The sequence below is a fragment of the Cryptomeria japonica genome, unplaced genomic scaffold (assembly GCF_030272615.1).
Source record: "Cryptomeria japonica unplaced genomic scaffold, Sugi_1.0 HiC_scaffold_210, whole genome shotgun sequence".
Classification (NCBI taxonomy): domain Eukaryota; kingdom Viridiplantae; phylum Streptophyta; class Pinopsida; order Cupressales; family Cupressaceae; genus Cryptomeria; species Cryptomeria japonica.
The window spans coordinates 120,001-132,500 of NW_026729032.1; the positions used below are offsets into that span (position 1 = coordinate 120,001).

The 12,500-nt window shown below is 58.9% G+C and overlaps 1 non-coding gene across 1 annotated transcript; it reads right to left on the bottom strand.

The window, feature by feature from the left end:
• Positions 1 to 611: 611 nt before the first annotated feature.
• On the bottom strand, positions 612 to 730 carry LOC131868580 (5S ribosomal RNA). The gene has a single exon (XR_009367027.1). It is a non-coding gene; the product is annotated as a 5S ribosomal RNA (ribosomal RNA).
• Between the last annotated feature and the right edge of the window lie 11,770 nt (positions 731 to 12,500).

The window sequence follows — 12,500 nt, forward strand, 5'->3', positions numbered from 1 at the left end:
TTGGTGCGCACACCTTGGCTGGGCTGCGCACCCGGGCGCGCACACCTTGGCACCCGCGTTTCCTTCATTTTAAATTTTTTTTTTTTACAATCTCTCAAGTGGGAAATTCTATAATCTCAACTTTTTTTGCCTTTTCAGGAAACTTTTGAATGGAGCGCATCATTGGTGCGCTCCGAAGTGTGCTCCAAGGTGCGCACCTCTGGTGTGCTCCAAAGCTCTCTCCAGCTGCGTGCACCTGCCCCGGCCGCGCACCCGGCCCCGCCCAGCTTCGCTCACCTGTCCCGGGCGTCTGGTGCGGAACCTTAGAGTAAGAAACATCACCGTGCACCTTGGCCAACGTGCGCGACTCGACCGAGCGCGCACTGGCCGAGGTGCACACCGATTTCACCTGGGTGCGCGCGCAGCACCTCGGGCGCACCGGGGTGCGCGCACAACGCCCGGGTTGCACCGTGGCCTGTGTGCTCGGGGCGCCTCGGGTGCGCGCTCGGTGTCGCCCCCGCGCGCGCGGTAGTGCGGGCAGCGCACCCCGGCCCGGCCCGGCCCCGACGAGAACGCAAACGGGCAAAAGGTTTATTCAAATAGCATTGCGACGCCCGGCGAAAAACTAAGAAAGGGTGCAACACCGGGACTTCCCGGGAGGTCACCCATCCCAGTACTACTCCGGCCCAAGCGCGCTTAACTGCGGAGTTCTGATGGGATCCGGTGCACTAACGCTGGTATGATCGCACCCGTTATGAGCTTGTCGCAGTGTGTACTTAGCAAACCGCGACCCACGTGCGAATCCACCCCGGCCACCCACCCCCGTCGAGGTGCACACCCTCCCTCGCGAAGTGCGCCCCGTTCGCCAAGTGTGAGCCCTGCCCGGGTGCGCGCACCTTGCTAGGGCGTCGGGTGTGCACCCGGCCCGGCCTACGTGCGTGCACCTGGACGGGGCGTCGTGTGCGTGCAGTGTCCCGTCTGCAACGCGGTGCCCACACACCACCTCGGGCGCAACGACCTGCGCTCACATGTGGGCCGAGTGCACCTTGGTGCATGTTCGGGGCGCCTCGGGTGCACGCTCGATCTTGCCCCGGTGCACCAAGGCGCTCGGTTTGCCCCGGGTGCGCACTTGGTGCAAGGTGGGCACCCAAAATAGGGATCAAGCACCAAAACACAAGTTTCGGGATGCAAAATGGGACCCAAGGACCACAAATGCGTTCCAAGACCCATGATGGGTCCACGAGAACAAAAATGTGTTCCGAGACTTAATAAACAAATATTGGGTTTTAGGAGAAGAAACATGCTCTGATGCCCAAAACGAGAATCGACCCCGAAAAGGCCACAGGCCAAAAGTGGGATGCGAGACAAAAAAAAATGGGACCCGAGGACCAAAATTGGGTTCCCAGGTCGAAGACAGGGCAACCGGACAAGAAACGACCTCTAAGGCTCGAAATGAGTCCCGACGACTAAAACTTGACAAGAAGCACCCATCAGGCACCCAACTCGACACCCATGGGATGCCGACCCACCCGGGCTTCCACCTAGCACACCTTGGCACCCACCCACCCTCGCACCCAACCTCGCACCCAACTTAGCACCTTTGAACCCACATTGGCACTCACCCTGACCCTGGCACCTTGGAACCCACATTGGCACTCACCTTGACCCTGGCACCCACCTTTGCACTCACCTTGGGACCCACCCTGGCTCCCACCTCGGCACCCACCCAGACACCCACCTTGGTTCCTTGGCACCCACCTTGGATCCTTGGCACCCACCCCGACACCCACCTTGGCACGCAACTTGGCTACTTGCCACCCACCTTGGCTCCTTGACGCCCACCCCGACAACCACCCCGTGACCTACCCTGGCTAGGGTTGGTGCACACCCACCCTGGTGCCCACCTTGGCACCCACCCCATGACCCACCTTGGCACGCACCTTAGTACCCACCCTGTTACCCACCCTAGGACCCACCCCGTGACCCACCTTGGCCAGGGTGGGTGCACCCACCCTGGTGCCCACCTTGGCACCCACCCATCCTAGCACCCAGCCTGTGACCGGGCTTGGAACCCAACCTTGCACCCGTCTTGGCCAGTGTGGGTGCGCACCCATCCTGGCACCCACGTTGTGACACACCCTTTAACCCACGCACCCTAGCAGCCACGTTGGCACCCACCTTGGAACACAACCTAGCAACTTGGCACCCACCCCGTGACCCACCTTGGCATCCACCATAGCAGTCGCCCACTTGGCACCCACCTTGGAACCCAAGTTGGCACCCACCTCGGCACCCACCTTGACACTTGTGGACCCACCTTGCCACTCACCCTAGCATCGACCCATCCTAGCACCCACCCTGGCACCTTTGCACCCTAGCACTCACCCATCCTAGCACCTAACCTGTGACCCACCTTGACACTCACCCTCGCACCCACCTTGGAACCCAACCTAGCACCCACCCACCCTGACACCAACCCTAGCACCTACCCACCCTTGCACCCACCCTGTGACCCATCTTGGCACCCACCCATCCTACCACTCAACCTATCACCCACCTTCTCACCCACCTTGGCATCCACCTTAGCACCCACCCACACTGGCACCTTGGCACCCACCTCGGGCAAGGTGGGTGCACACCCACCCTGACACCCAATTTAGAACCAACCGAGCATGTTACCCACCTTGGCACCCACATTGCAGCCCACCCTAGTACCCACCCTATGACCCACATTGGCATCCACACCCTAGCACCCAGGCACCTCGACACCCGCCTTGACACGCACCCTAGCACTAAACCTGTGACCCACCTTGGAACTCACCCTAGAACCCACCCACCCTGTGAACCACCTTGGCATCCACCTTAGCACCCACCCACCTTGGCACCCACTCTAGCACTCACCCATCCTAACACCCAACTTGTTACCCACCTTGGCACCCGCCCTCGCGTCCACCTTGAAACCCACCCTAGCACCCACCCACGCAGGAGCCCACCTTGGCACCCAACCTAACACCCACGCATCCTGGCACCCAACTTGTGACCCACCTTGGAACCCACCCTAGTACCCACCTTTGAACCCACTATATCACCAACCCACCTTGGCACCCACCCTATGACCCTCTTTGGAATCCACCCTAGCACGCACCCACCCTGGCACCCACCATGGAGCGCACCCTAGCACCCACCCACCTCGGCACGCACCTCAACACCCACCTTGGTGTGCGCACTGCGCCAACCTCTCAAAGACCCTATGTGGTGCGCTCCAAAGTGTACACCTTTGGTGCGCTCCAAGGTGCGCACCTTTGGTGCACACCGAGGTGCACACCAAAGTGTGCACCGAGGTGAGCACCAAAGTGCACTCCAAGGTGCACACCAAGGCGTGCACCTTTGGTGCGGTCAATGCAAACGAATTCGGAAGTTGGGGTCGATGTCCTAATCGCTGCTGCAGACTACACGTATGAGAATCGGACAAATAGCTTTATATAGGGGAGGTGTTGCGTTTGATGGGTCGACTCCCCTGGTTGTGTGCACTGCACCAACTTCAAAGACCCTGTCTTGTTTAAGAAGTCAAAAGTTGGGGTGGATGTCCTAATCATTGCTGCAGTCTACGCATGTATGAGAATCAGACAAATAGCTTATATAGGGGAGGTGTTGCATTCGGTGGGTTGACTCCCCTGGTTGTGCGCACTGCGCCAACCTCAAAGACCCCGCATAGCAGAAGAAGTCGGAAGTCGGATTTTGGTGAGCACCAAGGCGTGCACCTTTGGTGCGGTCAACGCAGACGAATTCAGAAGTTGGGGTGGATGTCCTAATCGTTGTTGCAGGCTACACATGTATGAGAATCAGACAAATAGCTTATATAGGGGAGGTGTTGGGTTTGATGGGTCAACTCCCTTGGTTGTGCGCATTACGCCAACCTCAAAGACCTTGTTTTCGTTAAGAAGTCAAAAGTTGGGGTCAATGTCCTAATGGCTCCTGTAGGCTACACATGTATGAGAATCGGACAAATAGCTTATATAGGGGAGGTGTTGGGTTTGATGGGTCGACTCCCCTGGTTGTGCGCATTACGTCAACCTCAAAGACCTTGTTTTCGTTAAGAAGTCAAAAGTTGGGGTCGATGTCCTAATTGCTCCTGTAGACTACACATGTATGAGAATCAGACAAATAGCTTATATAGGGGAGGTGTTGGGTTTGATGGGTTGACTCCCCTAGTTGTTCGCATTACACCAACCTCAAAGACCTTGTTTTCGTTTAGAAGCCGAAAGTTGGGGTCGATGTCCTAATTGCTCCTGCAGGCTACGCATGTATGAGAATCAGACAAATAGCTTATATAGGGGAGGTGTTGGGTTTGATGGGTCGACTCCCCTGGTTGTGCGCATTGCGCCAACCTCAAAGACCCTGCATTGCGGATGAAGTCGAAAGTCAGAGTTTGGTGTGCTACAAGGTGTGGTCGAAGGTGCTCACCTAGGTGTGCACCTTTGGAGCGCAGGAAAAGTGCCCTCCAAAAGTGCGCACCTTTGGAGTGCACAAAAGTGCCCTCCAAAAGTGCGCACCTTTGGAGCGCACAAAAGTGCCCTCCAAAAAGTGCCCTCCAAAAGTGCGCACCTTTGGAGCGCACAAAAGTGCCCTCCAAAAAGTGCCCTCCAAAAGTGCGCACCTTTGGAGTGCAGAAAAGTGCCCTCCAAAAAGTGCCCTCCAAAAGTGTGCACCTTTGGAGTGCACAAAAGTGCCCTCCAAAAGTGCGCACCTTTGGAGCGCAGAAAAGTGCCCTCCAAAAAGTGCCCTCCAAAAGTGCGCACCTTTGGAGCGCAGAAAAGTGCCCTCCAAAAAGTGCCCTCCAAAAGTGCGCACCTTTGGAGCGCAGAAAAGTGCCCTCCAAAAAGTGCCCTCCAAAAGTGCGCACCTTTGGAGCGCAGAAAAGTGCCCTCCAAAAAGTGCCCTCCAAAAGTGCGCACCTTTGGAGCGCACAAAAGTGCCCTCCAAAAAGTGCCCTCCAAAAGTGCGCACCTTTGGAGCGCACAAAAGTGCCCTCCAAAAGTGCGCACCTTTGGAGCGCACAAAAGTGCCCTCCAAAAGTGCGCACTTTTGGTGCGCACCAAGGCGCTGGTTCGGTCGTTGCAGGCGAGTTCGGAAGTTGGGGTCGATGTCCTGAGCGGAGGTGCAAACTACACAGGTGTCGGAATCGGACAAATAGCTTATATAGGGGAGGTGTATGCTTCGATGGGTCGACTCCCCAGGTTGAGCGCACCGCGCCAACCTCAAAGACCCTACGGTATGGATGAAGTCGGAAGTTGGGTCCGATGACCGATTCGATTAGTAGGTATGCTCATGAGGTCGGAATTTGGGTCCGATGACCTGCCATGTGCAGGAAGGCGAATGTTGGCACTGTGCGTTGCAAGGTGCACACCAAGGTGCTGGTGCGGTCTTTTTAGTCGAGTTCGGAAGTTGGGGTCGATGTCCTGATCGGAGGTGCAAGCTACACAGGTGTGGGAATCGGACAAATAGCTTATATAGGGGAGGTGTATGCTTCGTTGGGTCGACTCCCCGGGTTGAGCGCACCGCGCCAACCTCAAAGACCCTACGGTATGGATGAAGTCGGAAGTTGGGTCCGATGACCGATTCGATATGTAGGCATACTCGCGAGGTCGGAATTTGGGTCCGATGACCTGCCATGTGCAGGAAGGCGAATGTTGGCACTGTGCGTTGCAAGGTGCGCACCAAGGCGCTGGTTCGGTCGTTGCAGGCGAGTTCGGAAGTTGGGGTCGATGTCCTGATCGGAGGTGCAAACTACACAGGTGTGGGAATCGGACAAATAGCTTATATAGGGGAGGTGTATGCTTCGTTGGGTCGACTCCCCGGGTTGAGCGCACCGCGCCAACCTCAAAGACCCTACGGTATGGATGAAGTCGGAAGTTGTGTCCGATGACCGATTCGATATGTAGGCATACTCGCGAGGTCGGAATTTGGGTCCGATGACCTGCCATGTGCAGGAAGGCGAATGTTGGGACTGTGCGTCGCAAGGTGCGCACCAAGGCGCTGGTGCCGTCGTTGCAGTCAAGTTCGGAAGTTGGGGTCGATGTCCTGGTCAGAGGTGCAAACTACACAGGTGTGGGAATCGGACAAATAGCTTATATAGGGGAGGTGTATGCTTCGATGGGTCGACTCCCCGGGTTGAGCGCACCGCGCCAACCTCAAAGACCCTACAGTATGGATGAAGTCGGAAGTTGGGTTCGATGACCGATTCGATACGTAGGCATATTGGCGAGGTCTGAATTTGTGTCCGATGACCTGCCATGCGCAGGAAGGCGGAATTTGGGTCCGATGACCGAGTTGATGGCGTGCCATGCGCAGAAAGGCGGAATTTGGGTCCGATGACCGAGTTGATGTTGATGGCCCGCCATGCACAGGAAGGCGGAATTTGGGTCCGATGACCGATTTGAAGGCGTGCCATGCGCAGAAAGGCGGAGTTTGGGTCCGATGACCGAGTTGATATTGATGGCCCGCCATGCGCAGGAAGGCGGAATTTGGGTCCGATGACCTGACATACGCATGGAGTCCGACTCGGGGGCCGATGTTCGATTCGATGACTTGCATTGTGGGTAAAGTCGGAAGTTGTGGTCTTTGACCCGATTCGATGACCAGACTTCGGCTGCTTGAGAATCGGACAAATAACTTATATAGGGGAGGTAGTGTTCTCGAGCATCCTCCCCCCGTGCCCGTTTATGTCGATTGATGCTGGTGCTCGACTGGTTGGAGCGCTCGGATGCAAAAATCTTGCACCAGGATTTATCGATTGTGATGGACACGGCAAGTCTCCTGATTGCTATGCAGGAGCTCATCGTGAATCTCTATGCGGCCTTGGTATGGACTCGACCTGCGGAATGGTTCGGCAATGGTAGTCGCTCCAACACGTCCTTGCAATGGCCACAGAGGTGATTCGACTAGAGCTCCAGTCTAGCTTTTGGGTTGCTTGGCGGACTGGTATAGCCGCGATCGAGTTCCGGCCATGAACGTTTTAGATAGCTCTTGGGCTTTCTGGGACGGAAGTCGGAAGTTTGGGCTGTTGTCCGATTTGATGACCATTCTTCGGATGTGTGAGAATCGGACAAATAACTTATATAGGGGACTGTGTTGTCTCACGCAGCCCCCTCCGTGCCCCTCTATCTCGACCGATGTTGGTGCTTGAAAGGGTTGGGATCGCTCGGATTTATAAACGTGCACCACCATTTGTCGAGTGTGAGGGACGCGGCAGGTCTCCTAAATGCTATACGGGCGCTCTCTGAGAATCTCTATCCGGCCTCGACACAGACTAGTCTTGCTGAATGGTTTGGCACTGGTAGTCGATCCAACACGTCGTTGTTGTGGCCGCCTAGGCGATTCGATTCGAGCCCCCGTCTAGCTTTTGGGTTGCTTGGCGGATTTTGCCCTATCCGCAAGTGAGCTCGGTCCCTAAACGTTCGAGAAACCCGATTGCTATGCGCCGACTCTCTTTCTTGCGAGCCTCCATCTAGCTTTTGGGTCTCTACGGAACGGAAGTCGGAATCTGGGACCGTTGTTTGATTCGACGAGGCAGACTACGGTTGTGCGAGAATCGGACAAATAACTTATATAGGGGAGGTGTTGACTGGAGCATTCTCCCCCGTGCCCCTCTAACTCGACCAATGCTGGCGCTCGAACGGTGGTAGCGCTCGGATTTTCGTTGAGCGCCAGCATTGGTCGATTTAGAGGGGCATGCGAGATTCCCGAATGCTATGCGAGGGCTCTAACGGAAATGTCTATTGGTTTCGGTATGGATGCAATTGCGAGTGGTTCGGCAAAGGTAGTCGTTCCGATGCGTCCATGTCGTGGCCAAATCGATAATTCGATTTGAGCCCTCGTATAGCATTTGGGTCTCTCGATGTGATTCCGCATTCCAGTCCCTTTGGGCACTGCTTGAGCCGCATCCCAGGGGGTTCCCTTCCCAATAATCTGCCTCGCAACCCGATTGCTATGCGGTGAGGCTCCTCGGCCGCCTCGGAACTATCTGTGTATCAGACGCATCGCGGGATAAGGGGTTGGCAACGGTAGTCGCCCCAAGCGCGTCCGATGCTTGGACCATTCCGAGGCGGCCCTGAAGCCTCTTCCGTCTAGCCGTTGGGTCCTTCTCGCCGCATCCCTTGCCTCGCACCCCGATTGCTATGCGGTGAGGCTCCTCGGCCGCCTTGGAACTATCTGTGTATCAGACGCATCGCGGGATAAGGGGTTGTCACTGGTAGTCGCCCCAAGCGCGTCCGATGCTTGGACCATTCCGAGGCGGCCCTGAAGCCTCTTCCGTCTAGCCGTTGGGTCCTTCTCGCCGCATCCCTCGACTCGCACCCCGATTGCTATGCGGTGAGGCTCCTCGGCCGCCTTGGAACTATCTGTGTATCGGACGCGTCGCGGGATAAGGGGTTGTCACTGGTAGTCGCCCCAAGCGCGTCCGATGCTTGGACCATTCCGAGGCGGCCCTGAAGCCTCTTCCGTCTAGCCGTTGGGTCCTTCTCGCCGCATCCCTCGCCTCGCACCCCGATTGCTATGCGGTGAGGCTCCTCGGCCGCCTTGGAACTATCTGTGTATCGGACGCGTCGCGGGATAAGGGGTTGTCACTGGTAGTCGCCCCAAGCGCGTGCGATGCATGGACCATTCCCAGGCGGCCCTGAAGCCTCTTCCGTCTAGCCGTTGGGTCCTTCTCGCCGCATCCCTCGCCTCGCACCCCGATTGCTATGCGGTGAGGCTCCTCGGCCGCCTTGGAACTATCTGTGTATCGGACGCGTCGCGGGATAAGGGGTTGTCACTGGTAGTCGCCCCAAGCGCGTCCGATGCTTGGACCATTCCGAGGCGGCCCTGAAGCCTCTTCCGTCTAGCCGTTGGGTCCTTCTCGCCGCATCCCTCGCCTCGCACCCCGATTGCTATGCGGTGAGGCTCCTCGGCCGCCTTGGAACTATCTGTGTATCGGACGCGTCGCGGGATAAGGGGTTGTCACTGGTAGTCGCCCCAAGCGCGTCCGATGCTTGGACCATTCCGAGGCGGCCCTGAAGCCTCTTCCGTCTAGCCGTTGGGTCCTTCTCGCCGCATCCCTCGCCTCGCACCCCGATTGCTATGCGGTGAGGCTCCTCGGCCGCCTTGGAACTATCTGTGTATCGGACGCGTCGCGGGATAAGGGGTTGTCACTGGTAGTCGCCCCAAGCGCGTCCGATGCTTGGACCATTCCGAGGCGGCCCTGAAGCCTCTTCCGTCTAGCCGTTGGGTCCTTCTCGCCGCATCCCTCGCCTCGCACCCCGATTGCTATGCGGTGAGGCTCCTCGGCCGCCTTGGAACTATCTGTGTATCGGACGCATCGCGGGATAAGGGGTTGTCACTGGTAGTCGCCCCAAGCGCGTCCGATGCTTGGACCATTCCGAGGCGGCCCTGAAGCCTCTTCCGTCTAGCCGTTGGGTCCTTCTCGCCGCATCCCTCGCCTCGCACCCCGATTGCTATGCGGTGAGGCTCCTCGGCCGCCTTGGAACTATCTGTGTATCGGACGCGTCGCGGGATAAGGGGTTGTCACTGGTAGTCGCCCCAAGCGCGTCCGATGCTTGGACCATTCCGAGGCGGCCCTGAAGCCTCTTCCGTCTAGCCGTTGGGTCCTTCTCGCCGCATCCCTCGCCTCGCACCCCGATTGCTATGCGGTGAGGCTCCTCGGCCGCCTTGGAACTATCTGTGTATCGGACGCGTCGCGGGATAAGGGGTTGTCACTGGTAGTCGCCCCAAGCGCGTCCGATGCTTGGACCATTCCGAGGCGGACCTGAAGCCTCTTCCGTCTAGCCGTTGGGTCCTTCTCGCCGCATCCCTCGCCTCGCACCCCGATTGCTATGCGGTGAGGCTCCTCGGCCGCCTTGGAACTATCTGTGTATCGGACGCGTCGCGGGATAAGGGGTTGTCACTGGTAGTCGCCCCAAGCGCGTCCGATGCTTGGACCATTCCGAGGCGGCCCTGAAGCCTCTTCCGTCTAGCCGTTGGGTCCTTCTTGCCGCATCCCTCGCCTCGCACCCCGATTGCTATGCGGTGAGGCTCCTCGGCCGCCTTGGAACTATCTGTGTATCGGACGCGTCGCGGGATAAGGGGTTGTCACTGGTAGTCGCCCCAAGCGCGTCCGATGCTTGGACCATTCCGAGGCGGCCCTGAAGCCTCTTCCGTCTAGCCGTTGGGTCCTTCTCGCCGCATCCCTCGCCTCGCACCCCGATTGCTATGCGGTGAGGCTCCTCGGCCGCCTTGGAACTATCTGTGTATCGGACGCATCGCGGGATAAGGGGTTGTCACTGGTAGTCGCCCCAAGCGCGTCCGATGCTTGGACCATTCCGAGGCGGCCCTGAAGCCTCTTCCGTCTAGCCGTTGGGTCCTTCTCGCCGCATCCCTCGCCTCGCACCCCGATTGCTATGCGGTGAGGCTCCTCGGCCGCCTTGGAACTATCTGTGTATCGGACGCGTCGCGGGATAAGGGGTTGTCACTGGTAGTCGCCCCAAGCGCGTCCGATGCTTGGACCATTCCGAGGCGGACCTGAAGCCTCTTCCGTCTAGCCGTTGGGTCCTTCTCGCCGCATCCCTCGCCTCGCACCCCGATTGCTATGCGGTGAGGCTCCTCGGCCGCCTTGGAACTATCTGTGTATCGGACGCGTCGCGGGATAAGGGGTTGTCACTGGTAGTCGCCCCAAGCGCGTCCGATGCTTGGACCATTCCGAGGCGGCCCTGAAGCCTCTTCCGTCTAGCCGTTGGGTCCTTCTCGCCGCATCCCTCGCCTCGCACCCCGATTGCTATGCGGTGAGGCTCCTCGGCCGCCTTGGAACTATCTGTGTATCGGACGCGTCGCGGGATAAGGGGTTGTCACTGGTAGTCGCCCCAAGCGCGTCCGATGCTTGGACCATTCCGAGGCGGACCTGAAGCCTCTTCCCTCTAGCCGTTGGGGCTTTCTCGCCGCATCCCTCGCCTCGCACCCCGATTGCTATTCGGTGAGGCTCCTCGGCCGCCTTGGAACTATCTGTGTATCGGACGCATCGCGGGATAAGGGGTTGGCAGTGGTAGTCGCCCCAAGCGCGTCCGATGCTTGGACCATTCCGAGGCGGCCCTGCAGCCTCTTCCGTCTAGCCGTTGGGGCCATCTCGCTGCATCCCCCACCTCGCACCACGATTGCTATGCGGTGAGGCTCCTTGGCCGCCTCGGAACTATCTGTGTATCGGACGCATCGCGGGATAAGGGGTTGTCACTGGTAGTCGCCCCAAGCGCGTCCGATGCTTGGACTATTCCGAGGCGGCCCTGCAGCCTCTTCCGTCTAGCCGTTGGGGCCATCTCGCCGCATCCCCCAGCTCCTCGGCCGCCTCGGAACTATCTGTGTATCGGACGCATCGCGGGATAAGGGGTTGGCAGTGGTAGTCGCCCCAAGCGCGTTCGATGCTTGGACTATTCCGAGGCGGCCCCGCAGCCTCTTCCGTCTACCCTTTGGGGCCATCTCGCCGCATCCCTCGCCTCGCACCCCGATTGCTATGCGGTGAGGCTCCTCGGCCGCCTGGGAACTATCTTCGTATCGGATGCATCGCGGGATAAGGGGTTGTCACTGGTAGTCGCCCCAAGCGCGTCCGATGCTTGGACTATTCCGAGGCGGCCCTGTGGCCTCTTCCGTCTAGCCGTTGGGGCCATCTCGCCGCATCCCTCACCTCGCACCCCCATTGCTATGCGGTGAGGCTCCTCGGCCGCCTTGGAACTGTCTTCGTATCGGAAGCATCGCGGGATAAGGGGTTGTCACTGGTAGTCGCCCCAAGCGCGTCCGATGCTTGGACTATTCCGAGGCGGCCCTGCAGCCTCTTCCGTCTAGCCGTTGGGGCCATCTCGCCGCATCCCCCACCTCGCACCCGGATTGCTATGCGGTGAGGCTCCTCGGCCGCCTTGGAACTATCTTCGTATCGGACGCATCGCGGGATAAGGGGTTGTCACTGGTAGTCGCCCCAAGCGCGTCCGATGCTTGGACTATTCCGACGCGGCCCTGTGGCCTCTTCCGTCTAGCCGTTGGGGCCATCTCGCCGCATCCCCCACCTCGCACCCCGATTGCTATGCGGTGAGGCTCCTCGGCCGCCTTGGAACCATCTTCGTATCGGACGCATCGCGGGATGAGGGGTTGTCACTGGTAGTCGCCCCAAGCGCGTCCGATGCTTGGACCATTCCGAGGCGGCCCTGAAGCCTCTTCCGTCTAGCCGTTGGGGCCTTCCCGCCCCATCCCTCGCCTCGCACCCCCGATTGCTATGCGGTGAGGCTCCTCGGCCGCCTTGGAACCATCTGTGTATCGGACGCATCGCGGGATAAGGGGTTGGCACTGGTAGTCGCCCCAAGCGCGTCCGATGCTTGGAGCATTCCGAGGTGGCCCTGAAGCCTCTTCCGTCTAGCCGTTGGGGCCTTCCCGCCCCATCCCTCGCCTCGCACCCCGATTGATATGCGGTGAGGCTCCTCGGCCGCCTTGGAACTATCTGTGTATCGGAC